The sequence below is a fragment of the Papio anubis genome, chromosome 8, assembly GCF_008728515.1.
Source record: "Papio anubis isolate 15944 chromosome 8, Panubis1.0, whole genome shotgun sequence".
NCBI classification, from domain to species: domain Eukaryota; kingdom Metazoa; phylum Chordata; class Mammalia; order Primates; family Cercopithecidae; genus Papio; species Papio anubis.
The window spans coordinates 128,442,876-128,470,106 of record NC_044983.1 but is presented as its reverse complement, the minus strand read 5'-3'; the positions used below and the strand labels follow the sequence as shown (position 1 = coordinate 128,470,106).

General features: G+C 45.5%; 1 long non-coding RNA gene across 2 annotated transcripts; it reads right to left on the bottom strand.

Moving 5' to 3' along the window:
- Positions 1 to 1,519: 1,519 nt before the first annotated feature.
- LOC103887151 lies at positions 1,520 to 26,703 on the bottom strand. Of its 2 annotated transcripts, none has more exons than XR_002524025.2 (4): positions 25,919 to 26,703; positions 15,344 to 15,405; positions 11,911 to 12,081; positions 1,520 to 5,330 (listed from the first exon to the last, which is right to left on the bottom strand). It is a non-coding gene; the product is annotated as an uncharacterized LOC103887151 (long non-coding RNA). The 2 variants fall into 2 exon arrangements; XR_651131.4 differs by lacking the exon at positions 1,520 to 5,330 and adding an exon at positions 6,826 to 6,914 and having other exon boundaries at positions 25,919 to 26,701.
- Between the last annotated feature and the right edge of the window lie 528 nt (positions 26,704 to 27,231).

The following is a 27,231-nucleotide window of genomic DNA, read 5'->3' as shown; positions in this document are numbered from 1 at the left end:
CAGCTGACCAGCACCGATCGTCCGGCACTCCCCAGTGAGATGAACCCAGTACCTCAGTTGAAAATGCAGAAATCACAGGTCTTCTGTGTCGCTCGCGCTGGGAGTTGGAGACTGGAGCTGTTCCTATTCGGCCATCTTGCTCCGCCCCCCAAGTTTTGTATTTTTAGTAGAGACGGCATTTCATCATATTGGTCAGGCTGGTCTTGGACTCCTGACCTCAGGTGATCTGCCCACCTCGGCCTCCCAAAATGCTGGGATTACAGGCATGAGCCATCACACGCAGCCCAAAGAAACTTTTTAAAGAAAGAAATCAAAAGGTGCCCACAGACTTATTCTCAGAGGTAAGTGCTGTTACATTCTAAGGGACTTTCAGTATTTTTTCTGTATATATGTATATGTTAGATGTATATTTAGAAAGTGGAGTCATGGTACTTGTATTTATTTGCTTTTTACTTAACATCTAAACTAAGTATTTTTTTGTGCCTTGAATACCCTGTGGGTGCCTGGTTTGAAATGGCTGCATGGTGTCCCATGTATGGACCTGCTGTGATTTATGAGAACGGTCCCCTATTGTTGGACGCTTAACTTGCTTCCAGCTTTCTGCCACTCTGGCAGGGAAGGCTCAGGATTTAAACCCAGTTCTGTCTGAGTCCAAAGTACATGACAATTCAGTTACCCAGGAGCCCTTCCTATGGGGCTAAGGTGTCAATATCCTGTTAATGTATCCGAAGTTTCTCAAACTCTATCTCTGCTTTCTGTTCATTCCCCCACTCCCCCTACAACTGTGGTGTCTTTCTGGGCCTTTTTCCAGAAACGTAGTCACCAGGTCACCACCCACATCTCACTAAGGAGCTATACATGTGCACTTTTCAGAGCCTGCGTCCGTTCCCTGCCCACATGGCCTGCCTGGATGGGAGAGGAGAGGGAATGCGGCTTAGGATACAGTGGGCAAAGGGCGACGCCACAAAAGATTGGGCCAGAATCTTTTTGTATTTCTTGAGAATCTTTGCTTTTTGATCCCTTAGGGTTTGGCCCAGAGTGTCAAAGCACAAGTTCAGATGTTTCTCTTGTAAACCCTCAAGTCTGTTGTTGTTTTTCTAAGTGAAAGAAACCCAGCACCATGTGTTTCTCATTCTGTTTACTCCACAGTTAAGAAAACATTGCAAAGGATCGGGGAGGACTCAGGTCTAAACAGATCTGGGTGCTGGATGAAGCCCCCTTCCTCCTCCTGTACACGGACAGCTCCCTCACATGAATCTTGGGAAGACTCAGCAGGGCTGTCATGTAGAGGTCAGAGCATCCAAATGTGCTTTGTTTTTGTTTTTGTTTTTTTGAGATGGAGTCTCACTCTGTGGCTCAGGCTGGAGTGCAGTGGCGTGATCTTGGCTCATTGCAACTTCTGCTTCCCTGTTCAAGCAATTCTCCTGCCTCAGCCTCCCGAGTAGCTAGAATTATGGCACACACCACCACACCCAGCTAATTTTTGTATTTTTAGTAGAGATGGGGTTTCGCCATGTTGGTCAGGCTGGTCTTGAACTCCTGACCTCAAGCTATCCACCCACCTTGGCCTCCCAAAGTGCTTGGGATTGCAGGCATGAGCCACCGTGGCCAGCTCAAACATGCATCTTACAGCAAACTTCTCTTTGCTCCCTTTGCAGGAATTCTCCTCTAATTCATTCTCTCCCAGCTGCCATAGTGATTGGTCTAAAATAGACATCTGATCATTTTACTCTCTTTCTTAAAATCCATAAAAGTTGTTTTAGTTTTTTCCATTATAAGACAAAGTACTTGAGCCTGGTTCCCAAACTCCTACACCCCTATGAGGTGCATCCTTGGCTGAGCCTTCTGCATTCGGGTCTTCTTACATTCTGTGCCCCACCTGAGCAACTGGGGTCCTGCAGTTCTCCATTTTGTCTTTTCATCTGGACTCATCCGTCCCCTCCTCTCAGCCCAGAAGATGAATCCCTCATCTTATATTCTGTGGTGGGTGAATAGTGTCCCCCAAAAATTCATGCCTACATGGAACTTCAGAACATGATATTACTTGGAAATAGGGTCTTTGCAGATGGAATGAGTTAAGAATCTCTAGGTAAAATCACTCTGAATTTAGCTTGGGCCCTAAATCCAGTGACTGACATCATTGTAAAAAAAGGAGAAGACACAGAGAGATGAAAAGGGAAGAAGGCCATGTGAAGACGGGCAGAGATTGGAGTCATGCAATACAATCAAGCCAAGGAATGGAATGAACAAGCCAAGAAATGCCGATGATTTCCAGCAACCACCAGACACTTAGAGAGAGGCAAGAAACAGGCTCATCCTCAGAGTCTCCAAAATAAACCAACGCTGACAATACTTTGATTTGGACTTCTGGCCTCCTGAACTGTGAGATAATAAATTTCTGTTGTTTTGAGCTACCCTGTTTGTGGTATGTGCTATGGCAGCCCCAGATATTGCATCTACCTTCTTTTCCAAGCCTCTTCACGTGCCCCATCCTCAGAGTAGCACTACACAGTGCAGGCCCTCGATCAGGCAGCCTGGGTTCTACTCCTGACTTCGCCACCTTTTATTCCTATGGCATTCGGCAAGTTACTCAACCCCTCTGAGCCTCACTTTCAGCAACTTAAAATGGGGCTAGTAATTATACGTATATCATAGGTATGGCCTATCATATTATCGGGCTCCAGGGGAACTTAAGGGAGTTACCACATCTAAAGTGCTCAGAAGAATGTCTGCCACCTAGGAAGTGATTGGTGCATGTTAGCAAATCCTTGAGTTTGGACCTCACTCTGTGGTCAGATTAATGATAGCTGTAAATTCATTGATACTTCTCCAGTGAAAGATGGGCTCTAATTCTACTTCCATTGACTCTGGACTGTTTCCATGACTATTTTGACTAATAGAGTAAGGCAGAAATAACTCAGTTCTGACTTGAACCTTTAGAAAGACAAGTAGCTTCCACCTTGGTCTCTTGGAATCTTACTGGAGAAGTACTAAGCCTATGTGGAGGACAGAGATGCATGCAGGCCAGGCTTTCCAGCCATCTCTCCAAGATGCCCAGATGAAGCAGCCATCTTGGAAATGGGTGCTCTGACCTCTGCTGTCCCAGCTGATGCTACGTGGATCACAGATGAACCACCTAGCTGAGCCTTTTCCAGGTTCCTGAACCATAACCTTGTGAATAAAAGAAAATGATTGCTTTAACACAGTGACTTTTGGGTAGTTTGTTATTGCAGCAAGAAATAGCTGAAATGCCTCCTGTAAAGAAGCTGCCTGGATTTTCCAAGTCTCAGATTTGTGACTTTTCTGTGTGTTTAGTGCTGCTGGCTTACACAAGACTCAGTCTATATTTAACAATAACACCTATGATAGTAATAACTGATATTTAGTTGAGTGGATGGTTCAGTTCTTTCTGAATTGAAGGGAGGGGTGGTTTGAATTTTCCATGGGATTCACATGGAGGCCTTGCCCAGATAATAGTCGGGCTTAGAGAGCCAAGCAGGATGCTTACTCCCAGTGAAAACTCACTCTCCAGAGGTAGCGGGCAAGAGCTGCACTGAGCATACCCAGGCATTTCTCCCTGGGCAGGATGTGCGAGGGACCAGGGAGACCAGGTGTGATTTCCCATTGGAGGAACAACCAGGAGTTCAGAAGGACTCTTGTTCTACCTGCAGCTGTCACCTCCTCCTGCCACCACTGCACTTTTTTTCTGCATTCTATAAGTTGTCCTGGTATGGACTCAAATTTGGAACACAGCCCTTTTATTCACAAACATGCTCACATACACATGTATGCACACACACACACAGCCTCTGTTTGTGGCAGAATTTAGTATAAAGCTTTAACTATATGGAAGAAAAGTTATTCACAGTAAGACAAACAATTTAGAATTGTAGTTGTCTGACTTGTCATGATTCTTGCTCTTTTTTCTCTTTTCTCCCCACCCCTCGACCATGAATCCATCTTTAGTTTTAATACCTTCTGATTTATTGTCTCTTACTTATGTTCTAGATATTCCAGTACCAATCTCATGTTGCTGATCAAAGTCATTTCCTAAAAAACATCTCTGCTACATGTTACCTCAGTAGGCTTCTTGGACCATCATATCAAAAATGGCCAAGTTCCTCCTCTCTACTTCTTTATTTTATTCCAAGTACCAATCCTTAACTGACATTATACATATTTTATGATTTATAATTGTCTTTCTCTGCATCAGAATGGAAACTTGAGTAGGACAGGAACTTTGTTATCTTTACTGTTAAATCTGCACAGCCCAAAAGAGCGCAAGCACATCCCAGGGGCTCAATAGATGTTTGTTGTAAAAAATGAATAAATGAAGTGAAGTGACTCTGATGCCAACTATTAATATCTTTTAAAAATTTATTTTTCTGTATAGTAAATTATCAGGAGACTGCTTATTACTAAAAATTGAGTGTCTACAGGCTGAGTGTGAAAGCTGAGTCAGAATTAGCAGGATCAGGTCTGTGTAAGGACCGTGGGTGAAGAGCAGGTGGGCCGTGGCCCCCCTCCTGCATCAGCCCCTGCCCACCACTGCCCCAGTTCCACGATGAGAGGCCCTTTTCTCTCCCTCTCCTGCTGCCTCCCTTGTTTTCAACCTAACCATGGCCAGGGCTGAGGTTTGGCTGATAATGCTTCAGGGTTTTTGTGTCTTTACAGCAAATCCACAGGCCAGGGCTATTCAGTGGATCCGTAAGAGGGAAATTCTGTCTCGTGGCTGGACAATGTGCTGGAATAATCTGTGCTGGTCCTGTGGTACCCACAGCTCACCCACATGAGCTCACTCATAAGCCCTGCAAGACCCCATAAATGTTGAGTAAGAACAGCCTGCCTTGGGCTTGGGATAGATTTGTGGTTGGTTAGAGGCACCCAAAGCCAACATTGAAACTCAGACTTAAATCTCCTGAACCTCATGTTCTTCAGTTGTTTATTTTGTTTCCCTGCCATGAAGAACCCTGGAAGGATGACCAGATATTCCAGGAATGGAGTGAAAACCCACCTCAGCCTTGTTTGTCCTCACAGCCCATCCGTGGGCCATAGACTTGGAGCTGGTAGATTTCAGGCACTATCTAGACCACTCACATATTTCACAGATGGCAAAGCTGAGGCCAGGAGAGGCTAAAACCAAACTAGCAAGAAAGGCTGGCTTAGAGGTCTATTTCCACAGGCCGAATGTCAACTTGAGGCGAGGTGAAGCGGAGACCTCAGCAGTCCTGTTAGCATCAGACAGAGCAGGGGCAGATCCCGCTTTGCCACTTTCAGTATGTGTGACTTCCAGGAGTTCAGTCGGCTGCTCTGAGCATCAGTATTCTCATCTGTAAAATGAGACGAAAACACTCATTTCAAAGGAGCTTGGGAAGTCTGAATGAGAGAACTGTCAGTATGAAAAATCCAGTTGACTTTCTCAACTCCAATGTCCTTTGCATCCTCACTTCTCACACTGAGGATATGATAATGTCAAAGGCAAACTGAGCCTGCTCTTACAAATTAAAGTCAGACCATAAATATCTACCAAAATCAATAAAACAATGTGAGGCCTTGGTAAGTGCTGTGATGGCAAAAAAATAAAGGAACGTGGTAGAGCATGACTAGGAGGCCGCACATTCCTTAGCTAGGTTCAGGGAAGACCATGCAAAGCGGGTGCCCTTGAGTTGGTATCTGAGTAACAAGAAAGAGGCAGAATGAGATAGTCTGGGGGAACAGCACTTCATGCAAAGAGAACAGAGGACACTAAGTCCTGAGATGTGAGTGTAGGATATTTGGAGACAAAAGAAAAGTAACTGCGGAGAAGGACAGTGAATGGAGGGGATGTGGAGTAAGCTGAGGAAGGGGAATTAGGCAGGATCCAGATGCTCAAGGGCCTTGGTGACCACAGAGAGAGCTTAGGTTTAGTTCTAGGTAGAATGGGGACCCACTCAAGAGTTCTACATATGATGGTGACATAATCCACTCACTCTTTCACAAGAAGATGGCCTTGTGTGTTTAACCCTTCCTCTTGAGACATTGAACTGAAGGATTTTAGGGGCTGAGCCGGGTTCCCTATTTCCATATTAACCCCAAGAAGGCAGAAAGATGGAATGGAAATCCGGAAGAGCTTTTCTCTGGCTATCCCAGTCATCTCAGACTCCTGAATTCTCTGAGTTCTCTACTGGAGTCCTAACTTTTGGCGGTAACTCATTGTGTTTATCTGTGTGTGCACTCAGTGATGCTGCTCTTTGGGTTTGAGAGGCAGGATCCAGAGCCCTGCACCCCATTTGGAGAGGGGCACATCCAGTGGAAACTGAATCTCACGTGAGTGTGGCCATTTTGGGACAGAGGTGATCAGCTCAGTCCTTGATGTCTCTTTTGGGGGGAAGCCCATTGGTAAAGAGATCACCATCCAGGAGTGAGTGGTCTTAGGAAATCAAGAGGATTCAATTAATTAGTTAACTAAGACTTACTCAATGGAAGACCTGGTGCTTAATTTGGGGGGATCTAGAGTTTAGCAAAACCTGGTTTATTAAGGATCTCACAGCACCCTGAGGAAGACAGGCAATGAAGCCAATAGGAGTGATCCCCATGTGCTGGGTGGTGACCATGGGTCCTATAGCTCCTGCCATGCAGAGAGGCCCACCCTCCACAGTCCAGCTCCTGCCCCATTCCAGTAAGACCGTGCCCTCTTCTAGCCCCCTTTGCAGAGGTGGAGTGATGCTGTGTGCTATTGCTGGGTCCCTGGTGCTTCCACATCCCCTCTTTACAGCTCAGTCAACTGTCCCTCCATGGATGCCTCTTCAAGTCCCCTCTGGACATGCTTCCTATTTCCTTCAGGTATCTTGCCTGATGTGTTCAGGACGATGTTATCTCAATCATTCATTCTCTCCTTCCATAAGCACTCATCTGTGGCTTCTTGGGGTGAGGCCCTGTGGGAAGCACAGGAAGCAAAGTCCAATCAGGTCCAGACCCTAGCTACCTTCAAAAAACATGCAGACAGGTTGGTGGGGGGATGCCAGCTCATTTCATTACAGAACAGATCACAGGGTGAAAAGGGTCAGGATAGCACAATAATGGGATCACAGAGGAGGCAGCATAGCAATCAGAGATGGGGTGGTGAGAAGGAGACGGAAACAGGGAAGGATGAGAAGGTGTAGCTGGACAAAGAAGGCTTCTGGGCAATAGAAACAGCATGTGGGCAGAGAATTAGAGGAGCTACTTGAACTTTACTAAGATGAAAGAGAAAGTGTAGGAGGAAATTGGGGAAGATTAGACTGGGAAGCAGTACAGGTAGTAGCCATGCCATTGAGGCCCTTAGATAGCTAAGGAACTTGGAATTTCTTCTGAGGGAATGGGAGAAGGCTTTTTGGGTTTTATGGTAGAGACTGAGAATCAGATTTGTGATTTGGAAAGATCAGATATGGAAGGTAGATTGTGAGGGGGTAGGGGGAAATCAGATGGTGAGACTCCAGGCAAAGAGAGAGAAGCAAGGATTGGTGGAAGCTTGGGCTAAGGTAGTGACAGAAGATGAAAAGAGAACAGCCATGAACAGAGACAGTAGAACTTGGAGACTGATGGTCATGGGCCACAGAGATGGGGAAGAGATCTCTGTTGATTATCCATCTTTTCCTTCTGATTTAACAAATTTGATGAATGATGATTTTATTAACAGAAATTAGGAAAGTTGAATAACAGTCAGCTTTGGAGGAAAAAAACACATCAAAAATCTTGTTTTGGACATAGTAAGTGAGAAGAAGCCCATGAGACAACCTGAGAAGGAGTATCAAGCAGACCCTTGGTGACATGGGGTGGCGTCTGTTCTGAAAAAGAACTGAAGGGGCGTGAGGGGCAACACAGAGGGGAGCTAGTTTCTTCAGCTATGCTTTATCTGAGGCAGGGGCTCACACCAGCTTTCATGCTCTGTGACAGAAGACAGAATCTTGTAAAATTCATGGTCAGAGAATTCACACTCTGACAAACCTTATCTGTACTCTCCAAAGCCCATATTCCTATTCTGTGTAGGCCCTCATCTTGCAAGATAACAGAAAACATAATTTCTATGCAGCCTCATAGTAGAGTTGGATTGAAAGGGAAGGGAGAGGGAGGAGGTTGGTCACAGGGTCTGGCACGGGACCCTTGGAGGAGATGTGGTTTTCAAGCTGGCGTAGCATCTTCCTGTGAGAAGACAAAGGCCTGGGCCAGCAGCATCACTCCTGCAGCCAAAGACGATGAGGGGAACCAAGTGCCAGGGGAAAAATTCTTCCAAGTCATTTATTTTCCCAGATCCTCAAGGATCTGAGTATTTTGTTTGGAAATAACTGCGTTGAGTTTTGAACTTTGTAAGGGTCTCTTCTCTGCTCTGGTGACCTCATACATTCCAGTGGTTTTAAATGCTGTGGCATGCCAGCAACTCCCAAATGTGTACCTCCCACCCAGGCCTCTCCTCTGAACCCTAGACTCATATGCCTGATGGATGTGGCATAGACACCCCAGGGACAGCATGTGCAAAACTGAACTCTTGCTGGGATCTCCAAAATGTCCCTCAATAGTTTTTTTATGTTAGTCAATGGTAATACCATCCGCTTGGTTGCTAATGCCAGAACAATGGAGATGTTTCTTCATTTCCTTATCTCATGTAATCTCTTAACAAATCTTCTTGACTACAGGATACTCCTTGAATCTTGAGTCTTATAATTCCTCTCCTTCCCATTGCTGCCACCACTCTGGTCCAAGCTTTCTCTCTACTCCCTGCAAAATGCCAGCACCTGCTATCCCATCAGTCTGTTTCTACACTTCCCCACCTTCAACTGATATTGCACCCAGAAGCCTCTATAGTCTTCTCCTGCCCCACCATGGTAATCTTCCAAAAACATAACTGTGATCTTGCAACTCCCACATTTAAAACACATCAATAGCTTCACATTGCCCTGAGAATAAGGTCCCCACTGCTGATGATGGCCTGATTCCTGCCAGCCTTTCTTCCCTTCTGGCCAACCACCACCCCGTTTCCTCACTTTGCTCCAGCTGCCCGAATCTCATGAGTCAAGTCTTCAGGCAGGTCAAGCTCCCTCCTGCTCCAGACCTGCATCCTGAGATTCCTTCCGCCCAGAGTGCCTTTCCTGGCCAACACTTTTCCATTCTTCATATCTCTATGGAAATGCTGCCTCCTTCAAGATCCTCCTTGACCACCCGGTTTACTGAGGATCACCCCCAAGCCCCATTGTTGCCTATTACAGCTTACTTTTGACCACAATTTATAATTCACTTTCCTGTTTATTTCCAGTCTTCTACAGTGTATGGTGGGTTCCACAGGGCAGAGACCATGCAGTCTTGTCATCACTGTCCTCTCAGTAGACTTCTTGCTAGCCATGGTGGGCCAGAGATCTTACTCTCCTTTGTCTCCAACCCCTACTATTTTATTGGTTATATTTAATTTAATATACAATATTTATCATATCATATTTATGATTAAATATTTATAACATTTAGAATTTAAAGTATTTTAATTTTTAATTCTGTTTATTATGATTAGAGCTTTGTATGTTATCCACTTCAAGGTACTAGTTTGAAGCCTTCGAATTTACATGGGACCTATTTATTTTCCACTGTGTAGAATAAGAAAATCAGTATCCAAAGCTTTCCCTTATTTTTCCTCCCTCCTTCTGCTTCTCTCTGTCCACTTCCTCACAACTTCTGTTGGCCATTCCATCACAGGGAAGGGTCTCCTCCTCCTCCTTCTTCTTCTTTCTTCTTCTTCTTCTACTTTCTTCTTCATTTGACTTTAAGTTCTGGGATACATGTGCATGTGGGAGTTTTTTGTGTTTTTAATTTCACCCTTGCAGTGGTCTGCCCGCCTCCAGCTCCTCTGAGTACTGGCTGCCCCAGGCCTGTGTCTTACCCATTTCTTTGTGGGGCTGTCTTTCCACAAGGCATTGGAAGTTTAAGTCCTACTCATTAGCATTTTCACTGTCATTACTTTATTTTATTCAACAATGTATAATGTTCATTTATTGAGTCAGTAGGTTATACATCTAATGTTATCTTTTGTTTTCTCTGAACTTTTTAATGCTTGTCGACACACATACATGGGAATATATTGTACATGCTTTTGGTCTCATGGTCCTACTTTTTGTCTTCCTTTCCTTTTTTACTCTCTTTACCTTCTTCCTGTCATATGATGAGACCCCTCCCCCACCCCAACCCTTGAACCCATTCTGAGTAATTTGTTACCAACCCGACAGTCACACCCTCTGACTTTTCACTCTGCTTTGCACAAATGTGTGCATCCGTTTTGTTATTGTTTGCTTTGCCAAAAATGACACCATATGATATAAAAACAATTCTTTGTATCTACTTTTAGTGCTTAATAATATGTAATGGAAATCTAACTAATATAATCCAAATACAGTCTCTTAAATAATCACATAATGCACCATGGCATAATGTAGCATTATTTATTCAAACCTTCACCTGACTGTGTGTGTGTGTATCTTGATGTGCTGATGCTTTAATTTCTATGGAATTGAGTCACAAAAGTAGAATTGCTGAATAAAAGAATATATGTGTGTTAGTTCGTTCTCACACTGCTAGAAAGAACTACCTGAGACTGAGTAATTTATGACGAAAGCAGGTTTCATTGACTCACAGTTCTTCAGGCTTAATAGGAAGCATGACTGGGAGGCCTCAGGAAACTTACAATCTTGGTGAAAGTTGAAGGGGAAGCAAGGCACCTTCATCACATGGCAGAGCAGGAGGAAGAGTGAGAGAGTGAAGGGGAAGGGCCACACACTTATAAATCAGCAGATCTTGTGAGAACTCACTATCATGAGAACAGCGTGGGGGAAATCCGGCCCCATGATCCAATCACCACCCACCAGGTCCCTCCCCTGAAACATGGGGATTAAAATTTAAAATGAGATTTGGGTGGAAACACAGAGCCAAACCATAGTAATATGTTTTACAATTTTAATAGATGTTACCCTATTGATTTATACAAATGCTGTGACAATTTGCATTTCCACCAGCAATATATGCAAACATTCTTTTCATGGAACACTTACCAGCAATAAGTGTTAATGCTCTTTTTAGATATGCCAGCTGGATGAATGTAAAATAATGTCTCATTAATTACATGAAATTTATATTAATTTTTATTTTCCTGACTTCTAGTGAATTTAAGTATCTTTTACTATGTTTATGGCTCATTTGGATTGCTTTATTTTATACTTTTTCCTATTTTTTATTGGATGGTTTGTGTTTTTCCTGTCAATTTGTAGTATGAATCTTTGAATATTACAGCTCTTCATTCTCTATCTGTGCTTATTGTCTGTGGCAGTAAAATTTGTATATTGGATTAAATTAATGCCTAGTAACCCTCTGCATTGGTTAACCAAAGAAAAATGCTCTGTGCTTCAAATCTATTTCCCTCCCATCTTTCTACCTATACTCGTCTCTATTTTCCCTCACTGTCCTGGGAAGTATCAGGGTAGATAGAATGGAGCAAACAGACATTTATAAGCACATTCTATATGCCAGTAAATTAATGGGTAATTTATATGTTACATTATTTAATTAAATAAAATTGAAACATTTTTAATCCCCATTTTACTGATGGGAATACAGAGGCTCAGAGAGGTTAATTTACTTCTCAAGGTCGGGTTAAGGAAATGTCGGAGACAAGATGTGAACCTGTATCTGTCTGGTTCTAAAGTGTTCTTTCAGATGCCCTCCTCTGGCTGCTAGACTCACCGGAGACTCACAGCCACCCTAAGGGACCATGAGGCAGGCTTCCCCATCCTCTTCCCACAGGCAAGAGCCCTGCACTCAAAGCAGCTGAATGACATGGTCACGGATGCAAACTGAGATTGCAAACCTACAGCTTCTGTCTTTAAATCTAGAACTGTTTTGAATCTGGTGTCTGCTCACCTCTTTTCTCTTGAGTTGGGAGCATTGTGGTAGGTTGGCATGGGGGAGCCACTGGGCATCTCATGTCCTTCAGTGAATTCTCTGCTCTCCAGAGCCACAGAGGTAGCACCTGCTTTGCCAAGGGACTGCAAGGACCTCTCCCTGTCTTCAGCAGATCTTCCCCTCTGAGGGCTTGGGTGGGCAGGAGAGAGAGGAGAAAAACACATAACAGAGGGGCTCTGAAATCCCCGGGGCAAAAATAACCTCCTTTTCCCCCACCTCCACTCCCACCCTCCATCCAAGGGGAGAGGCGGCAAAGTTTCAGAAACTCTGAAATGACTCAAAGAAACAGAAAAATGTTCTAGTTGCCCAATATTTACATAAGGAGCTGGTTCAGTTTTCCTTCCCTGCTGTTAATCTGAGCTGGCACACAGATGTGGACACCTGCACACATCCACCCAAGGATGTGCACCTGGATGGACGTGTGTCATACATGCAGACACAGTGTGTATGGCACCCATCCCCACACACCTCAGGCTGCAGCACAGCAGTGAGCGGCAGCCAGGGCTGCTGGGAGGTGTCCATCCCCAGGCTAAAGCTGTGTGTCTTTGTTCTTCACACAAGAGTCTACTTTTGGGTTTCTCCAGAAGCAGCCTCTGGGATAAGAATATAAGTGCAAGCGATTTGTAAGGGAGGTCATCTGAGCAATACCACTAAGGGAATGGGCAGGTGAGGCAGAGACTGACAGGAAACCAGTCAGGGAACATTGTCAACTCACAGCAGTGACAATGGGCAACTGGGTCACAATTCCACTGGGGAGTTCTGGGAGAAGGTGGACGGCACATCTCAGAATTGCCTCACTCAAGGTGGAGGAAGCTGAAATATGCACCAGTCAGCTCCCTTTCTGCTATGGTTGAGGGTTGCTGCCTGGAGATTATTGTGGCAAGAGAAACATGAGCTTCCATAATATTTTGTCCAATGCACAGGGCAAGGACCCAGCCAGGCCAAGAAACCTGCCCTTTACATCCAGAAAAAGGCTACGATCCTAGTTCTGTTTCTTGCTTATTTGATACCTCGAATAATTTCTTTCTTCTCTCTGAGCCTCTATTTCTCTTATCTATAAAACCGGTAGAATACTTCCCCCCACAATATTGGAATAGGGATTTGATGAAATAATGCATGTCAGTGAACTTGCCCCAGATTGGCTCTCAAAAGAGACCGATATTCTGTCTCACCACCTACGTTATTTTCATTGTTTGCTGGTTTCCCTTTATCTTCCAGCTTCTGTGTTAGGATGCCCAGGGCTCAGTCCTCAGGCCTCTACTCTTGTCTAGGATACATGCCCTTGGCGATCTCATCCAACCTTAAAGCCTTAAATGTCCATTGTCACCCTCAGCACTCCCATGCTCATGTGCCTCCTTTGCCACCTTCAAAATAGACCTGGAATGTGACCACAGCTCACTTTCCCTGTCATTGCCCTGGTCCAAACACTCGTCTTTTTTTTTGGATGCTTGCATTAGCTTCCTGACTCTCCATCCTTGCTCCCTGTACAGCTTTTTCTCTACACAAATACCAGAAGCATGCTGTTAAAATCCAAGCTGGATGATGCCACTCTATTCAGTCTGCTAATACCTTCCCACCACTCCTAAAGAAAAAGGCTAAGTCTTTACATAGATTTACAATTTGACTGGACCCAAATTTCAAATCTCTTCTCCTCCATGCTCTCTTCTGCTCACTCTGTCTCAGCTACTCTCACCTCCTTCTGTTCCTCACACAGTCCAAGCACCCTCTTGCCTCAGGGGCTTTGCACATGCTGTTCCCTCTGCCTGAGTGTTCTTCCCCCAGACATCAACCTGCCTTACTCCTTCATCTCCTTCAAGACTTAGCTCAAATATCACCTTCTCAATGAGGTCTGCTTTATGCATTCTATTTCAAATTGCATGGCTGTCCCATCACACCTCCCTGTTTTGTTATTTTCCATAGCACTTACGGACATTTACTGTATTGTAACATTTCTTCTTTTTCTTATTCATTGTCTATTTTCAGCCCACCTGACCCCCAGTAGAATATAACTCTATGAGCACATTGTTTTTTGCCTGTTCTGATCATGGATGTATTCTAGAATAATGCCTGGTAATAGCAAGTACTCAACCATTTGTATGAATAAACAGATTAAATAATTAATTAAAGGTGTGATGATTAAAATCTTGATTTTGGGAATGTTATGTATCAATTCAATTCTTATTTCCACAACTTTCTGTCTGTTACCTTGTACACATTACTCATCTAAATCTTACTTTCCTGTTCTATAAAATCGGGGAGAGGATAGTACCTAACCCTTAAGGCTCTTGTGAAGAGAGGTGAGATAAGATATATTAGACATTCAGACAATGACTGGCACATGATATGTGCTCAAAAAAAGACAGATTTTCTTTTTTCTTCTTTCTTTCTTTTCTTTTTTTTTTTTTTAAATGGAGATTTGCTCTTGTTGCCCAGGCTGGAGTGCAATGGTGCCATCTTGGCTCACTGCAACCTCCACCTCCCAGGTTCAAAGGATTCTCCTCCCTCAGCCTCTCGAGTAGCTGGGAGGCTGAGGGATGCACCACCATGCCCGGCTAATTTTGTATTTTTAGTAGAGATGGGGTTTCACCATGTTGGTCAGGCTGGTCAGAAACTCCCTACCTCAGGTGATCCACCCGCCTCGGCCTCCCAAAGTGCTGGGATTACAGGCGTGAGCGATAGTGCCTGGCCAGGTTTTATTTTTTAAGTTTCTCTTTCACTTTCATCATCACGGCATCACAGACATTTTAGTGAAAAACTGAAACAGCTCATGATATACAGCAAATATAATAACCCTCCTCCCCAAAAAGGAATGAAAGTGCATATAAAAAATCAGTGTTGTCTCTACATTTACCCACATCCACACATAGAGACAAAAGTCCAGAAGGATATACATCAAAATATTTACAGTGGTTATTTTTGGAGTTTCTATTGGATTTACTGGTGACTTTCAATTTTTTTAGTTATAATTTTTTTAAATTTTAAATGTGTGACTTTTTAAAACAAAAAAGGAACAACTTTTTTATTTTAAAAAAATAACTACCTTCAATAAAATGTGGCTCTAACACTGATTCACTTATCCCCATTAAGAATGTTTATTGATTACATTTTAACTTTCATGAGTGAGAGAATCTGCACTCTGACAAACCTGTTCTGTCCTCTCCAAAGCCCGTATTCCTATTCTGTATAGGTTAAGTAGCAGTTTCTGTAGGTCAAGCCAAAGCTTTCTTTCCCAGCAACTTCCTTTAAGTCACCCAAAATAACATTGGAAATTAAAATGTATAGCAACAAAAAATAGTATGCAGCATACAAATAAGTCACTCATTAATTATCTTGTAATAGCCAAAAAATGGTGCTTTGGGGTCAGGGAAGGGGCTATAGGTCTTTCTCTCACCACCTTGAGCAGCCTCTGCAAAGCTGTTATTTCCTGGCCATCCAACAGGCAAAGACCAAATCCTGGAAGAGAACATTAACATCAGGTCACGACATTGGCAAACAGATGGGACAGGGAGCAGACACCCATTCTTTATCAATGCCTGAGACCCCAGAATTCGGATGTCACTCAGTGAGAGAGAAGTCTATCCCAAAGAGATGCACATGTACATGCAGTGACTCCACTTGTTAAGAAATGACTAAATTATGTTGTCTGTTATCTGGCAAGATGAGGGCCCAAAGTAGACTTTAAGTTGGACTTTGTTTATCTGTTTTCGTGACTGCGAAATTTACAATCCACTGCATTAATAGTCAGAAGTTCCCTCTGGTAATGAGCTTCCCATTTGAAACCTTCCCTTCCCTTCCCTTCCCTTCCCTTCCCTCCCCTCCCCTCCCCTCTCCTTCCTCTTTCTTTTCTTTTTTTTGGACAGTGTCATGCTCTGTTGCGCAGGCTGGAGTGCCATGGTATGATCTCAGCTCATTGCAACATCTGCCTCCCAGGTTCAAGCAATTCTCCTGCCTCAGCCTCCCGAGTAGCGGGGATGACAGGCGCCCACCACTATGCCCAGCTAATTTTTTGTAGTTTTAGTAGAGATGGGGTTTCACCATGTTGGCCAAGCTGGTCTTGAATTCCCAGCCTTGGAAGATCTGCCTACCTCAGCCTCTAAAAGTGCTGGGATTACAGGCATGAGCCACAGTGCCTGGCCCCATTTGAGAGTTTTTCAACAAGGCTAACTCAACCAGTAAGCGGTAACATCTCTTTTCCATGGCCCAGCCTTTGCTTTCATGAGACAGTGGCCTCATGGGCCATGTGGAGCTCTACTTTTGATTGCCCAAGTCTATAGGGCATCCCTAGGACCTGGCAGCAAATGGACTTTATACAGAAATCAAGGGCAGGTACAGAAGGGAGGAACAGAGTAGTGGAAGAACAGAGGCGCTAGGAGAGGGGATTTAGGGAGATAGGAGGCTATGTGAAGTATTCCTCTGACTCTGCTCATGGTCTGCTGAGTGCTAAGAAGAGGTGGCTACAGGCAGAAATACAACATTCAGTCTGTCCAGAGGAATTGCTGGCCTGGCAAGGGGGCCTCCAGGGTGTCTTATGGCAGCAAGGTTCTAGATGCATGAGTGAGTGTGCGTGTGTGTAGGGGGTGTGTATGGAGGTGGGTGGGAGGGATTCCCTCCCAGGGGAGCATATAAACCATTGGCAGAGGAAGGGCACCGACCAGTCAGCAGATAGCCTATGGCCGTGCTTGCAGGCTATAAATAACCAGTACAGGTGTGTCGATGCATTCCAGCTGAATATCAGCACTGCTTCTCTTGTCATTAGCAGGAGGTACACACTGTGGTACTGCAGGGCAGCATAGCTCAGGACAATAACCTGCACGTAGGCTACGGCTCCAAGCACAGAGGGTAGCACCATCCTGGGAGTGAAGTGGGACTTTTCGAGGCAGCCATTTTCAAGTCACTTTATGATGCATCAAGATGGCTGGGTCTGAATATAAAATGACTGCCCATATTGCTGACTAATGTACTCAACAAATATTCATGAGTCTCACCTGTGAGCCCGACCTAGCCATACTCTCACCTCAGGGTTAGGGGAAAGGATTAGGAATAGAGAAAGAATCCTGGACGGATGAAGTGTCTAAGGTGCATATTCTATGGAACTAAGAAGCAGACACTGTAATGGTTTCTCTGTTGGAGATGGTCTCAGTGGTCCTGTTTCCCAGAAATAATGTCGCTTCTACTGGACTCTGGGGTGATGGGTCTCCACAGCGGTTGCAAGTAGGAGAGACAGAAAGGGAAGACAGAGCAAACATGGCCACAAGGACACTAATGGAACCTTGAAGGCACTCTCTAGGACCTCTTGGGGAGAGTACAGAGGCTTTAATGAGGAGATCTTTGGATACAGAGTCTGAAGAAATGGCAGTGTGAGCTTTGCTCCAGGGAAGAGGGCCAGGCAGGAGGGAGAAAGCAGATGGATGTCAAAAAGGGTCTGCATTTCTCCCAAGCTTTTAGAAAGGAATATGGGGCCTCGGAGGCACAGCCTGAAGGCAGGCTGAGCAGATTCAATTGTGAGACGCATTGTAGTAAGTGGTGGGCCCACATGCTTTCGGAATGAGTCAGGGACTGTCTGCTTATAGTGGTTATTTTCCACCCCAGCCCATATGGGCTGATTCTGAGCTTCAGAGGAAACCACTTGGCAAGAGGCAGCCTGAGAAATCTCAAATCCTATACAAATTTCTTCCTCTTCTGCACGCTACCTGACCTCCAGCCCCAGCACATGTAAGCACACATGTGCACAGCACACACACATCCCTCCCGGAACAGCACGAGGGAGTACATCCACACGCAATCACACATACATGTGACCTTCAACTCCAACACATGTATACCCGCCCCCCTGACACCTACAGAAATAGAGCATCCACTCACTCAGCCCCTCATTCACACTGCGCTGGAGTGAAAAGAAGTCACAGAGCATGTGCCCCGAGGAAGCTCCACTGGACACGGGACCTTCTGTTGTCATCAGTAGAGTTGGGAGGGGCAGGGAGGGAATCTGCTGAAGTGCACACTAAGGAACTACTAGAATTTCAAAGCCTCGGAAATGTTGTTTTGGTGGGGCTAAAGATGGAAAACAGGGGTGGGCTAAAGATGGAAAAGAGGGGTGGATGGCTCTTTGATGTAGAAAAATGCCATGTGAGCCAATTGGATTAAGAAAAGCAAACTTTTCTCCCTACCCTCCTCAGGGTATGAACACAGGCTAGTTCCAGATGAAGACAACTTTCCTGATAACATAATCATAATTTCATATTTTTATTCTGATGGGAAGGAAAATGGGTGGATGGCTCTTTGGTGTAGAAAAATGCCCTGCAAGTCTTTTGGATTAAGAAAAGCAAACTTCTCTCCCTTCCCTCCTCAGGGCATGAACATAGGCTAGTCACAGATGAAGACAACTTTCTCGATAACATAATCATAATTTCAGATTTTTTTCCTGGTGCGAAGAGGGAGGGAGAGGCCACAATATGGAAAGAGAAGAGGAAGATAATATAGGAACAGCTCTTACTAGGAAAGTTCCATGGGCTAGTGGGAGGCTGGGCTTGGGGAGAAGGATGGACATTGTAGTTGTCCAGTGGTATGATGGCCAAGAGCTCAGAATGATCTTGTGTTACTTATCCAGTGGTTTCCCTGATCTTTTGTGGGTCATGTTTATGACTCGGCCTTTAGGAAGACTCCTACTATGCAAGCAATTGGGTTTGGGAAAAGGAGGGTGAAAATCGAAGCCATGGATCGGGGAGGCATTTCAGGGAGAAGGCAGCAGGGGCAGGAGGCAGATGCTAAGTGAGGAGGACTGGAATTTAGGGGGCCACAAACTGGAGGTGGGCACAGGAGGATGGCTTGTCTGGATATCACCACTGGTCAGGTATCAGTGTTGGAAATGAATTCCAGTGTTGGCATGGTGTTGGTGTTCTTGCTAAAAGGAAACTTCCAAGGATGAGTTGGCAAGAGGAGAGGACACAGGAAACTCACCCTTCCATCACCTCTGAGAGGCAAAGAGTGACTTCCCAGGGGAGGGGCACAGCCTCTGCTATGAGAAAGCAGCCTTCTCAGTGTGGAGGTTAATTGCCAGGCTGCTCAGTGCATTTGGGTGTCAGTTGTTTATAGCTGTTGTGTGGGAAACAGGCTGCTCCATGCTTGGATATCTTGAGCACCATGAAAAGCTGCAGTCCCTGCCACTGGGGGTGGAAGATCCAGTCGAATGGGAAGCTCAGCTCAAGTGCAGCCCGTCTAGCTGGGAGGAGAGGGCTCCTGGTCCCTGAAAGTTTATTGTCCAGGCAGTACATAGTGAGTTCCCCAGGCCACTGCCAGAAAATCTCTCTCATTGCTCTTTCCAGAGTTCACAGGGAGGGCAATTGACTTTCTGAGGTATGAGAGATGGCAACTGGAGCAATTTATTCTCATTAAAGGAAAAGGTGACCATAAAAAGGACTGAAGAGAGTCTGGAAAAATGAGGTCATTTATACAAGCTCCAGAGTCACAGATATCTGTATGACACCTTTCAGTCCTTGAACGACTCACTGTCCAGAGAAGGAAACAGGCGTGTAACTGATTACAAGTTGGTGTTCTAAGTGGTAAATGGCACCAGTGATATTCTGTAGGAGAGTAGAGAAGCGAGTTCCCAGCTTCCTAGAGAGGCCAAGGCAGGGTTCACAGAAAGGGAGACACAAAAAGGAAGAGGAGGTCACCAGGGAGAAGAGAGGAGAGCATGCTAGGCAGGGCAGGAACGCCACCTGAGCAGGGGCGGGAGATGTGAATAAGGCTGACCTTGCAGTTGGGGTTGACCTCTGCAAGAAGCTGTTCTGAAACAACATTCTTTCTCAAACTCTGCCAAGCTGAGTGTCTACAACCGGAAACACTAAGGTTTCTGCCAGGAGGCACTGGCTTTGGGTGGTTAACAGCCCAGGTTTGCCTACTGCGTTCTCTCACTGCCCTTGCAGGGTAGAAGGTGTGGCTGGCTAGTTGGAGGAAATTCTGCATCTTTCAGACATGGACAATGAGTTGGGGGTAGGTAATGGCTACCACAGCAATGTGAGTGGCCAGTGTGGTAGAGAAATGTCATCAGAAGAGAACTCGGTTGAGTAAGTCCAGACGAGGCTGCTGTAACTGGCTGAGGAAGTTGTGTCCTGCACAATAGTATCGGCTTAGTTCCTGTTGGGGAAGAGTCGTGGTGGAACTCCAGCCCTTGGTCTGCCCACCAAGCCACAAGCCTAGAGGGTGGGCCTCCACAGAGTGGGGGTCCTTTTTCTAAGTGACACAAGGGCTGTGTATTGATGAGTAAATTCCCAGGACCGCTGGCCTGGAGCTAGGAGTCCTATGTTCTAGTTCTGCTTTCACTCCCCAGGAGGCTCTGTCTCAACTGGAGAAATGGTTCTACTTCCCCACTGACTTATGAAACACAGTGTGACATAGTGAGTCAGAGGAGGAATACTATGAAGAAAAATACGCCGTGGACTTGATGTCAGATAAATGACTCACAGGAGACACCAGGGGCCAGCTTTGTGACCCTGGGCAAATTCCTCTCCCTTTCTGAGCCTGCGTGTTTCTATTTGTGAAGTGGGGATGATAAATTGGACCCTGGACAACCTGTCATAGCTGTTGTAAGGATCAGACAAGTCATGAGCATTCATGGCCTGCGAGCACTCACAAGATGGTAGTGTGTGTGTACATGCGTCCAGGAGTGGAAGTCCGGTCTCTGATAAACTGTGTCAAGCCACTGTGCGGGAGGGGGGCGTATTATATCATACCCAAGATTCTGTCAGCCCTGCCAGGAACTCCAATAGCAGGTGTCCATGTTATGTGGGCTGAGGTCGGCCAGGCTCAGCCACTGTCAATCTGTTGGGGGTCTCTTCCTCCCTTCGAGCTTAGTTTCCATCTCAAAAATGGGAGAGGAGGGGAAGTGAGATGATCTTAAATGTTCCTTCAAACTCTGACATTTTCCAAGAACTGAATTTCTATACAATTCAGCCTATGGTGTGACTATTTGGGACCTTCAGAACATCTGCTTAGTTCTCAATGAGGAGGTCAAAATAGGCTGAGAAATATTCAGCAAAAGGGAAGGCCCAGAGCATAAAACATGGTGATGCTGTAACATGAATATTTAACTCTATGTGCTAGGTAAACAGTCATGATGCTAATGGTAAAAATATGTATATATTTTTTTGCATCAAATACCCACAAATGCAAGCAACTACTTTTTTTAAATAACGAACCAAAGAAACAGGGATCTACTCCAACACTGGAGAAGAGAACGCATTGTGTTAGAGTTGAGAGGCTGTACTCTACACACAACTGTATGTCTCTGTATGTCTATTGGACATAATAGACATTCAACGTTAAGTTTGACAATCTAGGATTTTCACTTAAGATATCAGAACCTAACTTCCTCCCAACAATGCAGGATTCAGTACTAGCCTAGTAAAAAGTGATTAAAAATGGTTTAGAATAATTAATGACATGGTAAGTGTCCATATTTTATTTAAAAGTTTTTTTTAGAAAGCAGATTACAAAATAATAGCAGATGAATCACTTTTGTTTACACATTGAAGTAATTATATGCTATAGGGATATGTTTTTAAACATACCAAGTCTGTGAGGACTGTAGGTAACAAAAATTGTACCGTATAGTTGCCTCTTGGTATCCATGGGGGATTGGTTCCAGGATCTCTGCCTATGCGAAAATTTGTGATGCTTAAATTCTTTATATAAAATGGCGCATTATTTGCATATAAACTACATACAGTGTCACTTAATACTTTCTTTCTTTCCTTTTCTTTGCTTTCTTTTTAGAGATGGAGTGTCTCACTGTGTTGCCCAGGCTGGTCTTGAGGTCCTGGGCTTACGTGATTATCCTGCCTCAGCTTCCCAAGTAGCTGGGATTATAGAGGTGCACCACTGTGCCTACTTAAATCATCTCTATGTAAATAGCTGTTCCACTGTATTGTTTTTCATTTGTACTGTTTTTTATTGTTGTGTATTTATTTATTTATTTATTTATTGAGACGGAGTTTCACTCTTGTTTCCCAGGCTGGAGTGCAGTGGTGCGATCTCAGCTCACTGCAACCTCTGTCTCCTGGGTTCAAGTGATTCTCCTGCCTCAGCCTCTTGAGTAGCTAGGATTACAGATGCCTGCTGCCATGCCTGGCTAGTTTTCTGTATTTTTAGTAGATACAGGGTTTCACCACATTGGCCAGGCAGGTCTTGAACTCCTGACTTCAGGTGATCCACCTGCCTTGGCCTCCCAAAGTGCTGAGATTACAGGAGTGAGCCACTGTCCTGGTCTATTATTTTTTTGAAATATTCTTCATCTGTGGTTGGTTGAATTGATGGATATAGAACCCACGAGTTTGAAGTGCTGACTGTACATGGGGTTCATGCTAGATGAATAGATTTATGCTGTTCTTTTTTTTTTTTTGAAACGGAGTCTCGCTCTGTCGCCCAGGCTGGAGTGCAGTGGCCGGATCTCATCTCACTGCAAGCTCTGCCTCCCAGGTTTACGCCATTCTCCTGCCTCAGCCTCCCGAGTAGCTGGAACTACAGGCGCCTGCCACCTCGCCCAGCTAGTTTTTTGTATTTTTTAGTAGAGACGGGGTTTCACCGTGTTAGCCAGGACGGTCTCGATCTCCTGACCTCGTGATCCGCCCGTCTTGGCCTCCCTAAGTGCTGGGATTACAGGCTTGAGCCACCGCGCCCGGCCTATGCTGCTCTTGCCACAAGAACAAAAATCAGATGCTAGATATGTTCATTTGCTTCATGGTGGTGACGTTTTCTATCTAAATGTGTACCATAACACTATGTTGTATACCTTAAATATACACAATGACATTTCTTTAAAACATAAATAAATAGGCCAAGCTTGGAAGGCTGTATTTCAAAACGTTATGAGAAGCTCTCTCTGGATGTTGGGGTTTGGGTGATATTATTTCTCTCTTTTTGCTTGTCTGCTTTTTTAAATGATCTTTAATGCCTCTGTAATCAAAGTTATAAGTCAATCCAAAAAGCCATCTGGGGAAGAATTCCCAGAAAGATTCCACAGGGCATGCCAATGACTGGGAGGAGAGACCATGCGACCCTGCTCATTCTCCTAACTGCTAACACATGTCACAGCTATTTGGGGTCCTGATGTCACCCGGCGAGCCAGCTCGGCTGCGGTTATGATGTCATTCACTGCCTGGCTGGCGGCTCTGTGGCCAGTGAAGCCACGAGGGAGGAGAGTTCCTGGCGGCCCCTTATTCCCTCCAGAGCTATCTCCCGGCTTCTGCCCACAGGAAAGCACAAAGAGATACCCAAGGGGTTCCACGGCTGCAACGGAGCAGCTGACAGGAGCCGTGCCTGGGTCTGGAGGCCTGGGGGACGTTTTCCGGCCTTAGGCCTATGCCTTCTCAGTCCTGCCCAGCTTACGGACTTCCTGCCACTGCACAGTTGAGAGACAGTTCTCAAATCACAGCTGAATCTCCTGGGCTTTCCAGGAGATTTTCATGGTCACTTTTGACTATTCCCCAGTGCCCTGGAGGCTGACCCCTGACATTGCCTCATCCTCCTGATGCCTCTGCCCGACAGCAGCCCCTTGGTGCCCTGCATGGTAACAACCCATCCCCAAAGGGCCTGGGCAGATGTCCTTCCTCCTCTGATTGCAGAGGTGGCCATGCTTGGGCCCTCATGCCAGACTGTTTAGGTCTAAGTTCCTCCTACAGCAGTGTGAATTCAGGCAGGACCTCGCAGGAATTGGGTGAAATGGATTTTTCACTGTTCATTTCTTGTGGGAATGACATGAAGAATTTTATGTACAAGTAAGTGGAGCAATACCTGACAGTTTGGCTTCTGTTGGGTGATTATTTACTGTTTGTTAAGCAAATCATCCACTTCTCCTGCATCTCGGAGCCCCTACTCCTTCTGGACATTTGGGAGTGCTCTGGCGACTTAACTTTCCCACTGAAACTCCCCCAGCCTCAGCTTCTCACTGGGGAAAGCGGAATGAAGACAGTTATTAATAACAAACAAATATCTAATACTAACACTAGAAATGGACTGAGAAAGGAACATTCGGCTTGGTCTCCTTTCCCAGGTGCCATGGAGATGTTTACGGAGGAGGCCATCGAAGAGCCAGGCAGGTTTTCCGGGTTCTTTCTAGCCCAGCTGATGGAGCTGGACCATACCTCTATCTAAACCATCATGCACCCACAGTTTTGATCCAGTTTCAATTCTTGTGAGCAAGAAAAGAGGTCGACAAGGAGAAGAATGGAGGGTTTTGCCTTTTTGGCATGTGGAACCACAACTAAAAGATTTTGACCCCAAAGTGTTTAAGCATGACCTTCTTGAGATGTCTAAGTTTAAGAGGGGACGAGGGACAAGCTCTCTCCAGCAGTCTCCTCCACCAGCTCCCGATCACTACCAGCCACGTCATGACCCATGAAAGGGATGTGGTGTGTCACACAATTGTGTGGGGGCATCTGGGGGAATGAACTTAGGACATTCCTGTAACATAGAGCTAACAGAATCTTCAGGGAAAATCATGACTTTGTGTGGAACATGACTGGACTCTCATTGCCTGGGATATGCTTAGTTGCAATACATTCTCCACAGATTGTCCTGGCCAAAAGGCCTTGGTCCTAATTTGTCCTGCCTGGCACCCTGGAGGCCACAGCCTCATGGCCCAGGAGCCTTCGTAGCCTCAGAATAAGATAACTTGAAGGGTAGTCCACGGAGCCACCAGCGCAGTGCCTGACTCAGTGACACCTCTCCATGGTGGTGTGGGCTGCACTTCTGGTGTGCTTGGTAAATGGACGTATTTGCCAAAGAAGTGGGTGCTTCTGTCTTCCTCATAATCTGGAGGCTTTGTGTATTACTTCTCTATTGCCAGTATGAAATATGACCACACATTTAGTGGTTTAAAGTAATCCATAGTTAGCGTCTCACATTTTGTGCAGGTCAGAAGACTAACATGGGCCATACCAGGTTTAACTCAAAGTGTCAGCAGGCCTGCCTTCGTTACAGGAGGCTCTGGTGAAAAATTGACTTCCAAGCTCCAGGTTCCAGGTAGAACCAGCTCCTTGCTGTTGTAGGACAGAAGTTTTTCTTTCCCTGCTGGTTGTCAGCTGGGGGCCACCCTTAGCTCCCAGAGGCCTCTGTCCAGTCCTTGTATGTGCGCTCCCATGTCTCAGACCCAGCAGCAGTGTGCGGAATCCTTCTCGGGCTTGAGACAGCTGCACCCTCCCCTTCTGCCTTCCTCTTCCTCTGACTGCTCTGACTGTGGCCAGAGAAAGTTCTCTGTTGTTAAGGGATCGTGTGATTAGACTGGGCCCCAACTAGGTGATTCAGAAATCTCCTTATGTTAAGGGTCCTAACCTTCATCACATCTGTGAAGTGCCTTTTGTCATGTAACGAACAGAACCCATTCATGGGTCTCAGGCATTAGAGCATGAACGCCTTGCGGGGCCATTATTCAGTCTTCACACACCACAGTGAATTCAGGCCCACTGTGAGAATGGACAGAGACTTTGAGCTGAGGATATCTGAGTTCTTCCTCACTCTCTCAGAAAGATCCATCAAGCACTCACTGTGTGCCAAGAACTTTTCTAAATGTTTAGGATACAAAATGGAAACGCTAAGACCACTAAGAAGGAGGAAGAGGAAGATGAGAAAGAGGAACTGACTCTTGAACATCTATTATTGCCAGGCACACTTTCTGCATTCTTTCTAATGTCCAAAGGGCATCTCATTACGCACATGAAAAAGCCAGGGCGTTGGGGTTCAGGGGGTTGAGAAATTGGCCAAGATCATCCAGTTTCTATGTTGTAGTCAGGACTCACCCTTCCTCTCCTCTCTGACTCTCCAGACTTTTGACCATCAAGATACCTCCAGTTCAGTCTACAGAGGAAGCACCACACCTGCTGGGACCAAGCCTGGGCCCCTCCCCGCCGGGGTTCATTTTACCTCTGCCCCCAGGGCTGAGGCTGTCTAGAACTGGAGGCATGTGACTCACCTTGGTCTGAGTTTGTTACCTTCCAAGGGACTCAGAGGTTTCCGGAGACGTCTGGAGGGAACAGCTGGCTGGCCTGTGGTCCCTCACCTAGATGACCAAAGTTCTGCAGAAGCCAGGGGAGACTTTGGTGACAGGAACGCTCTGGGCCCCGAGTCTCCTTTGGCCAAATTTACATGTACTTGGCTCTCCAGGTGCACTCCTTCCTCTTTTTAATGACCCAGTGTACTATTTATAGCTCTTCCTTTAAAGGGCAATGAGCTGTGGGCTTCAGTCCTCAGACTAAAGTCTTACAAAGAACTTGGAACAAATTAAGTGCTTTATACACGCTATGGAACAAAGTCAGAAAGGCCATGGTGAAAAGCCAGTAACATCCAGATAAAAAGTGCAGAATCACGAGATTCACCTCCAATTTTGAATATTCTTCTTCATCATGGCAATCACCTCTAGAGCAGTCGCAGGGTAACAGATACTTTTGTGTGCTTTTTATGTACATTAATTTATTTACTCCTTACAATGACCCCGAGAGATGGACATTTATATATTTTATCACTAACCTAGGACATGCTCAGAGATGTTAAGTAACTTGTTTTAGGACACAGAGCTGGAAAGGAGCAGAGGCTGGCTTCAAACACAGGTGTGCCCTCTGCCAGTGCTCATTCGTGTTCTTTTTACCAGGCCACACAGAGGGACCAGCGGTTCCTCCAAGTCCATGATTCTATTCTTTTTTGTTGTTGTTTGTTTGTTTTGAGACAGAGTCTCAAAAGTCCACCCAGGCTGGAGTAGAGTGGCACAATCTCGGCTCACTGCAATATCTACCTCCTGGGCTCAAGCAATCCTCCTACCTCAGCCTCCTGAGTAGCTGGGACCGTAGACGTACATCCCCATGCCTGGCTAATTTTTGTATTTTTTGGCAGAGATGGGGGTCTCACCATATTTTCTAGGCTGGTCTCGAGCTCCTGAGCTGAAGTGATCCACCAGCCGTGGCCTCCCAAAATGCTGGGATTACAGCCATGAGCCACCATGCCCAGCCCATGATTCAATTTTATTCCCGCAACAGCTCTGTGCAGACAGCAATTTTCTCTTTCCCCATTTTATAGTTAAGCAAACCAAGCCTCAGGAAGGCTGGAGAGCCTGGCCAAGCACTACCCTAAGGAACCACAGTAAGGAAGGACACCTGAAGGAGGAAGGAATGGAGGATTTGGAGCCTGAACCCAGAGCTTGGGCATTTTCATGCTATGTTTTCCTTCTCCAGGACCAGATAGGTCCAGACACCTGGACTGATTTCTGAGGACCTTTTTTCCACACTAATAAAA